Genomic DNA, 8681 nt, shown 5'->3' on the forward strand with positions numbered 1-8681 from the left:
GGGCTCTTTCCCTCTTGGTTTCTCAAGGTTTCACCCAGATTGAGCTGAAACCCTTGGGAAAAATTACAGCAGCCTCGCCGGGTCCCCAGAGACCCGAGCATTTGGCCCTGCTGCAAATGACAAATGGAGAAGCTGAAGGGCCTCAGTGCCCCCGCAGGCATCTGACAGCTAAGGAGAGGGGCCCCTCGGCCCCCCCCTCGTCGGCCCTCCCAGCCACCTGACTCAACAGCAGCGCCCCGTGGCTTTTGCGGGACAGCTGTGGCCTTAAATGGCACCGGAGCTTCAGATGCTTCCCTTATTTACATAGCTTCTGTTTTACAGCCTTCAGCCAGTCTCTCTACGGTCCTGGAAGGTAATAGGGAGGAAAAGTTAAACATGAAGGAAGTGAGGGAGGGGCAGAGTCAGGATCTGGCTTTCGATTTTTCAACATGCGTGTTTAGTTTCCCCAGCTGAGTATGTCACTAAAACGGGGAGATTTCACCCTCCTAGTGCCTTGGTTATTTCTAATAGTTCACTACGAGAAGAGGGCCTAAAGACTCATTTAAGTAAAATAGTTGACCTTTGGTGTAGGGCAGCCTTGAGGAGTCGATGTGCTAATTTGTCTGTCTAAAGTTTCCTGGGGGGGGCGCCTGCGTGCGCTCAACTTCGGCTCAGGTCATGATCTGGTGGTTTCGTGAGTTCGAGCCCCGAGTCAGGCTCTCTGCTCTCTGTTGCACCTTCAGATCCTCTGTCCCTCTCTCTCTGCCCTTCCCCCACCTGCGCGCGCGCTCTCTCTCTCTCTCTCTCAAAAATAAACATTAAAAAAAAGTTTCCTGGGAGCATAGTTTCATGATTCAATGCTGTTTATGAGCATTGGGCTGCTTTTTATTCATTTTTTATTTATTTTTACGAAGTGTTTATTTATTTTTGAGAGAGAGCGTGTGCACGTGCAGGGGAGGGGCAGAGCGAGAGGGAGACAGAGAATCCTAAGCAGGCTCCCAGATATCAGCGCTGTCGGTGTAGAGCCCGACGTGGGGGTTCAAACTCATGAACCATGAGACCATGACCTGAGCTGAAGTCAAGAGTCGGATGCTTAATTGACTGAGCCACTCAGGAGCAGCCACGGGCTGCTTTTTAGAACCCAATTCTTTTGCTTGTTTGACTTTAGGGGCTGTAAAATCATTCATTCATTCATTCATTCGACAAATATTTTTTGAGCTATGTGCTAGGTCCCATGAATACAGAGTTTACTACTGGGTGAATATGGGTTAAATGTCCTACATGCGAGCCCTGCGTCAGGTGCTGGGGAGATGGCTGTGGCCAAGACAGGCATGGGCCCTAGCTTCACCGGCCGGTGGGGAAGACGAGGCAACTAACATTCAGCACCAAGTGCCATTTCATAGGGTGGTAAAGAAGTTCTCAGTAAGAGTCCCGTACCTAGACTTGGAGGTTCAAGGAGGAAGTGACGATTAAGCTAAGCCTGACAGAAAAACAGAAGTTGGCCAGGTGTGGAGGTGAAGGGGAGGAGAGGTACAGGGCGAAGTTCAGATGTGTGGGTTCAGTGACTGATGGAGAGTGGCCCTGTCCACCTGCTAGGGATAACAGGAGGAGTAAGTTTTGGGGCAAGAGAACATGTTCAGTTTGGGATTCACTGAATTTTGGGGGCCTAGTACCTCCAAGGGGAGAAGTTCAGGGGGCATCTGGACTTGCATCTATGGCTTTGGTGCTTAAGAGAATCTGGCTCATGAAAATAATTTGGGAGTCATGAGTATACAGATGGTATTTGAAGTCATGTTGATGGAACGTCGAATAAAGAATGATCTCTGTTCTTGGAGCGCTTGGGCGCCTCAGTCGGGTAAGTGTCCAACTCTTGATTTTGGCTCAGGTCATGATCTCACAGCTCATGGGATTGACTTCATGTTGGGCCCTTTGGTGATAGCTTGGAGTCTGCTTGGGATTCTCTCTCTCCCTCTCTCTTCCCCCCTCCCCTGCTCACATACTCTCTCTCTCTCAAAATGAATAAATAAACATAAAAAAAAAAATCTCTGCTCTTGAGTACCTAAAAGTCTAAAAGTCTAAGCCAGGCATATAAGCGAATATTGGAATTCAAGGTAAATGGTATAACACAGAGGCATGTACAAGGTTCAGTAGGGGCTCAAAGCCTGGGAACATCATAGAAAGCTTGACAGAAGAGGGGCCAAGGCTAAGTAAGAGGTAGGTGGGTCAGGAAAGTGTGGTTCAGATGGAAGGAACAGCATGTGCAAAGCCATGGAGATATAAAAGCAGCACTGCCCAGCCAAGGAAGTCCTTGGGGCATTTTCTGAAGCATTTCAGTGTGCTCATCTGAGAGAGAAGGCAGCAGATCCACGAAGACTTTGAGGAAACACCTGTTGCCAAATGCAGGCAGTGCGTGCTAAGGGCAGGAGGCAGATTTACACAGTTGAAGTGTCCATGATAAGATGACATCTTTTCAAATGTTTAAGATTTTTTTTTATCATGAAAGTTTTCAAATATATCAAAAAAGTAGAGAAAATAATGCTACGAACCCACATGTATTCATCACCCTGCTTCAAGAATTATTAGCATTCTGCCTTTCTTTATTTACTCATTTCTCTCTCTTTTGATTGCCAGAGCACTATTTTTTTTTTTTTTTAACTTTCTATGAAGGAGAAAGTAGACAATGGGGTATATAACGAACCCTCATGGACCCATCAGTGAATCTCAGGAAACTACAGCTGGAGGTTATTCCCTCCTATCTGTGCCCTCACCAGCTTGCTCCCCTCCCGTCGAACATTTCATCTGGAAATACTTCAACAAATATATCTCTAATAGATAGTGACTTAAAAATAGAACTGCATTATCATTATCATACCCAACAAAATGAACATTAATTCATAAGGTGACATTTAAAAATTTTTTAAAATGTTTTTATTCATTTTTGAGAGAGAGAGAGACAGCGAGCGAGTAGGGGAGGGGCAGAGAAAGAGGGGGCACAGAATCTGAAGCAGGCTCCAGGCTCCAGGCTCTGAGCTGTCAGCACAGAGCCCAATGAGGGGCTCAAGTCCACGAACTGTGGGATCATGACCTGAGATCATGACCTGAGCCGAAGTCAGATGCTTAATCAACTGAGCCACCCAGGTGCCCCATCAGGTGACATTTGAAAACATTGGGGGGGGGGGTGTTTGATAAAGCCAGAAAATCCTATGACCATTCAGAGGTGCACTTCAGATAGCAGTTCTGGATGTTCAGGTTGGGGTAGGCCAGATTCCTTTACTTTCTAAAAGTTTATTTGTTTATTTTGAGAGAGAGAGAGAGGCTGAAAGAGGGAGAGAAAATCCCAAGCAGACTGTGCAACCTGGACTCCGACTCACAAACCGTGAGATCATGACCTGAGCTCAAATCAAGTCTGATGCTTAACCCACCGAGCCACCCAGGCACCCCTAGACCAGATTCCTTAAAAAAGACCGCATGGGTTGGGTACCTGGGTGGCTCAGTCGGTTAAGGATCGGACTTCGGCTCAGGTCGTGATCTCAGGGTTCATGGGTTCGAGCCCTGCATCGGGCTCTGTGCAGACGGCTCGGAGCCTGGAGCCTGCTTCAGATTCTGTGTCTCCCTCTCTCTCTGCCCCTCCCCTGCTCATGCTCTGTCTCTCTCTGTCTCAAAAATAAATAAAAACATTAAAAAAAAAAAAAAAAAAAAAAGACCACATGGGCCAAGCCAAGTGGAGAAGGAGCTAGATTGAAGGCCGGGAGAAGCTCTGGGGGGACCAAGGGAGCCCTCTCAGCTCTCCTGGGCATTTCTGGCAGGCAGCAGGCAGCCAGCCAAAGGAGAGCAAGCCAGAAGAAGGGATAGGGCAGGGAACGGAGACCGAAGGAGGTGGGAGCAGAGAGACTGATATTGAGAAAGAAAAAGAGGAAGGGGAGGGCAAAAATGATCGCAGGTTTCCAGGAGAGGGGCGCCCCCAAACCTGCCTGGCCCCCTGCTCACCCCTTCATTGAGTTACTGTTGGTGGAGCGAGGGTAGGGGCAGGTATGCAGGCTCGGCCGTATTTACAAGGAAAGAGGGCGGTACCAAACACAGAGGGCAGGGCTCCGGCAGTGAGGGTAGGGCAAGCTCCTTCCAGACCTTGGCAGAGTCGGGCAGGTGCGGGGGGTGCGGGGGGGGGGGGGGTGCGGGTGCGTCTGCAGGATGGCATCCGCCAAAGCAGGGGAGAACTCGGAAGGCCGCAGAAATGCAGGGGTTGATCCTCGCGTGGGAGGGGTACTGCGGGGCACCAGTCTCCCCAGTCTTGGGTCTGCGCGGGGCTCCGGCCTGTGCCCAGGGTCGGGTGGGAACCGCGCTCCTGCGCCCTGTAGCGGGCGGAGAGCTGCCTCCCCGGTTTTGCCTACCCGCACCCCTGCTGGGCGGCGGGGGCAGCGCGGGGATGACCTGGGGAAGCAGCGGGTCCTCGGGGTTCGGTAAATCAGTGAATGGCGGGGAGAGTGGAGGAGCCTCCGGGGCGGGGGCAGGGCCCGGCCCGGGGCGCAAGGCGCAGGGCGCAGGGCGAGGCTGCCGAGGGTGCGGTCCTGCCCGACTTCCTCCCAGCTGGGAGCGCTGCGAGTGAAATCCCCGGTGGGAAGACGAACGTCGAGGCCCGAGAAAGTGTTTCTCGAGGTCTTTGGTGGAAAGGGTGATCGTGATCGGGACTGGCCAGCCGGTACCCCGACTGCTCTGACCCGCTCCAAGCACCGCCCCCCCACCCAAAACTAGTGCCCGCAAATCCTGAAGTCCTGGGCCCTCCCCCTGCTTCCCGAGGGGGCTTTCTAGATCCATCTGCACCCATCCTCCAATCCAGGGGGAAAGCGCCCAGAGCCCCGACCTGCGACTCTGTTCCTCTCCCAGACATCACAGTTGTTTAATGGCCTATCAGCCTGTTGCCGCTGTCCCGAGCGCACATTTGCAGGGCGCTTCCTTCCGGGACGTCGCAGGATGGATTGCAAGAGGGCCTGTGGTCCAGTGAGGACCCTGATGCCGGGAAATGTCTTTCTGCCCTTTCGTACTAGACAAGGCACGGGCTGGAGGTGAGCCGCATTGGTTAGAATCAGCAGGACAGGTGGCCACATGAAGCCAGGGGTGGTCCAGGGCCGTGGTGTCCCATCAGCTAGCTGATGTTGGTGAGCACACAGCAAAAGGGATGTATAGACTGAATAGACCGGATCTGAGGACTTGTCTTCATCAGCGAATAGGAATAATGAACACATTGAATTCTCCTCACGTGATGAGTGGACACTGTTCTTAGCATTGTTCTAATGCTTCTCATGCGTGTTCTAAACATGCATAATTGAATTTCATGACATTATTCCTGATTTTATAGATGAAGAATCTGAGCCACTAAGAGATGACATCACTTGGCCGAGGTCACACAACTTCTGGGGCCAATGTTCTGTTTTGCCTTTGTGAAGAAGAGGGAACACGCATTGCACTTTTCTGCAGGAAAAACAAGCTGATGTCAGGGATTCTTTTAGAAAAGCAACTTTCAGGGCCATTGCTGAGATCACCACCCATTCAGCAAACGTCCCAAACGCTGAATGCACTTCTGTATCTCAGCCCCATGGCATAACTGGTGTTCATCACGACCGCCTTCGACTACCCAGGAAAGGTTAATTTATATTTTGTAAGCTCTGCTTAATGAGGCAGGGGGAGCGAGTAACGAACGAGCTTTAAAAAGATCTCTATCAGAACCAAATTATGGAAGTTAAGCAGTTAAATGAATTAACCCCTCCACCCGAAAAGCTCGGCTAACCCGGTGACGCTTTCTGGAGGACCCTCAGCTTCAGACGTTGTCCCTTCTGGGCGGACTCTGCTCACGGGCCACCGGTGTTGCCACTTCATCTGCACGTCAGGAATGAGCAGTGTCTCACCATTCTCTCCCTGGCAAGTACTCCCAGGAGATGGCGGGGATCACGCGGTCAAGTTCTCTTTCTTCCCCTGGCCTCGGTCTGAAATTCCCCAAACGTTTGGGGCCCTGCAATGCTGGGCAGCAGGCAGTTTCCCCAGCAGTTGCCCTGGCATCTTGCCCCCTTCGCACAAAGCAATCACTGTTGCAGAAAATGAGGGTCCTGTGACCGTTTGGCACCAACCCCCGCCTGGCATTCGCGTGGGAGAAGGAAATGTCTGTCTCTCTGACAATAGATTCTGATCACAACCCGGGCCCCTTTCAGAGAAACAGCTTCCCATAGAATGACTGCCTAGAGGTAAGAACGGAGGGAGGGAACACAAGTGGTTTCTTGCAGGAAGCTTGTTAATGTCACTGAGAAATCACTTGGTCTAGGAAGGCCTCAGACAGCTTTCCACAGCCCACCCTCATTGGCAGTAGCTTGCCTCTCTCCCTTTACCTGGGTCCTCTCTCTGAATTGGTTCCAAACAGTGGCGTATCTGGTCCCTGGCCACTGTCACATCTGTGGCACCCTGCAGTTAGTGGTCTAGAATTCCAGCCTTACCTCTAAATGCAGGTGTAATGACCCTTTCTTACAGATAACATTTCCCTGGGTTACTTAACTAAGAAATTAACGAGGGTGTAACACCGTGAACTAAACTACAGACTTTATTTGGATTCCCCCGTTTTCCACTAATGTCCCTTTTCTGTTTCAGGATACCATACTGCACCATGTCTCCTGTGATCGGTGAAGCTTTCTCTGTTGTTCCTTATTTTCCACGACCTTGACATTTTTAGGTATTTTATTGAATGTCCTCCGATTTAGGCTTCTCTGAAGTTTTCTCATGATTAGACCCGAGTTATGGATTTTCTGGAGGTATACCACAGAGGCAAATTGCCCTTGCTTTCCACCCTATATCAGGAAGTATGTGATATCAACATGACTAGTCAATGGTGAGGTTAACCTTGATCACATGGGTGGATGGCTTTGCCAGTTTTCTCCACTGTAAAGTTACTGTTTTCCCCTTTCTAGATGCTACGGATTGGAAGTGAATCACTAAGTCCAGCTTATACTCAGAGGGAGGGAACTGAAACCCCACTCCCTGGAGGGGGGAGAATCTACATCTATAATTTGGAATTCCTCTATAAAGATTTGTCTCTTCCCGGTAATTTACTTATTTATTAAATTATTTGTTTATATCAGGATGGATTCAGGGACATCGATTTTATCATTTGAGTTATAATCCAGTACCTTTTCAAATTGTTGCTCAAATTGTTCTAGCTCTGGTCATTAGGATCTCTTTCGGGTTGGTTCCTGTGTCTTTTTGACATGCTTCCATTTGGTTTCCCATTACCTTACCTTCTGACACTATACAACGCTTCAGGCTCTTTTCCCTGCATTAAAATCAGCTCTTTCTCTCCAGGGAGCCCTGATTCCTTTATTGGGAAGATGGTATTTGGAAACCAAGTTCTGAGCGCTGGGTATGTTCTTTGCTACTGGGTCATTGCTTTAGGAAGCATATGAATGTAGAGTAGCCGATGTATAGGCACATATCAACATTTCTACACCTGTCTCTCTATATATGTAAATAAAAACGAGTTCACGCCGATACCTCCAACTTGAATCCAGCACCACTGGGTTTGTCCTGGCCTCCTGCCTTTCCTCACTGTCCCTTCTTACTCTGACAATGCCAAATGGGCTCCCATTGTCTACAACTCCTACACTTATTTGTTCCCCTTACTGTACATGTAGTTTCAGAATCACTAATCCACATCCCTGCGAAAACAATTTCTAATGAGAATACAGTGTTTTTCGTAAAGTTCTTTTTGTCTTTAGCCTTACAGGTCTCTGTCAAAATGCTATTTTCCAAAACAAAAAGCTGACTTAGGTCAGTGTTTTTTCCCCCTTGTTGATGGGTGCATCTTAATATTTTCAAAGCATTTCCGTATGAGGCTTCACCTTTGATCATATCGTTATCATTGTGCAAAGGAAGAAGAAACCATGTCGTGTGAGGAGGAATTGATTGCTTCGTGATCAGTTGGATCCATGATTAGTTACACCTTGGGACTTTGGGCTTTGCTAGACCTCGCTACCTTTCGTGAGGCTGCTGTTTGCTTGGTGGGTCTGGGCTGCAGAGACAGCTGTGACATACGATGTCTGGTCAAAGAAGGTGAAATATGGCTGAGCAGCTTGTCTCTTCCTTGGGTGGGCAGAATTGTCAGATGTCAGGGGAAGGAGGCTTAGTGATCTTGTGACTCAACCTATTTTCCTTATAGATGCGGAAACTGAGGCCTAGAGAGACAGTGTGACTTGTCCAAGATGAGCTAGCTGGTTGGAGCCATAAAGGGGGACAGGATCCAGGACTCTGCATTCCCATGTCTGTGCTCCTCGCCACTCCATGTGGGCTGCAGGGCCAGAGGTCACGGGTCTGCAGAAAAAAAGCCCCTTTGAAATTGTTCAGACAGGCAGGAGTATTCACCACCTTTTCCTGAATAGAAAGGTAGATCCAGGACCGTCTCTTCATACCCTGTGCATTTTGAAATGGGGGAGAGAGTAGATTAAGAAATGATTGATGGGGGGCGCCTGGGTGGCTCAGTCGGTTAAGCGTCCGACTTCGGCTCAGGTCATGATCTCTCAGTCTGTGAGTTCGAGCCCTGCGTCGGGCTCTGTGCTGACAGCTCAGAGCCTGGAGCCTGTTTCAGATTCTGTGTCTCCCTCTCTCTGACTCTCCCCCGTTCATGCTCTGTCTCTCTCTGTCTCAAAAATAAATAAACGTTAAAAAAAAAA

At 49.4% G+C, this 8681-nt stretch overlaps 1 long non-coding RNA gene across 1 annotated transcript; it reads left to right on the forward strand.

Annotated features, from left to right (window-relative positions):
- Positions 1 to 4164: 4164 nt before the first annotated feature.
- LOC132670107 (uncharacterized) lies at positions 4165 to 7096 on the forward strand. The gene is made up of 3 exons (XR_009606428.3): positions 4165 to 6212; positions 6610 to 6691; positions 6927 to 7096. It is a non-coding gene; the product is annotated as an uncharacterized LOC132670107 (long non-coding RNA).
- The last annotated feature ends 1585 nt before the right edge of the window (positions 7097 to 8681 follow it).

This window comes from Panthera onca, chromosome B3 (assembly GCF_046562875.1).
Source record: "Panthera onca isolate mPanOnc1 chromosome B3, mPanOnc1 haplotype 2, whole genome shotgun sequence".
Classification (NCBI taxonomy): domain Eukaryota; kingdom Metazoa; phylum Chordata; class Mammalia; order Carnivora; family Felidae; genus Panthera; species Panthera onca.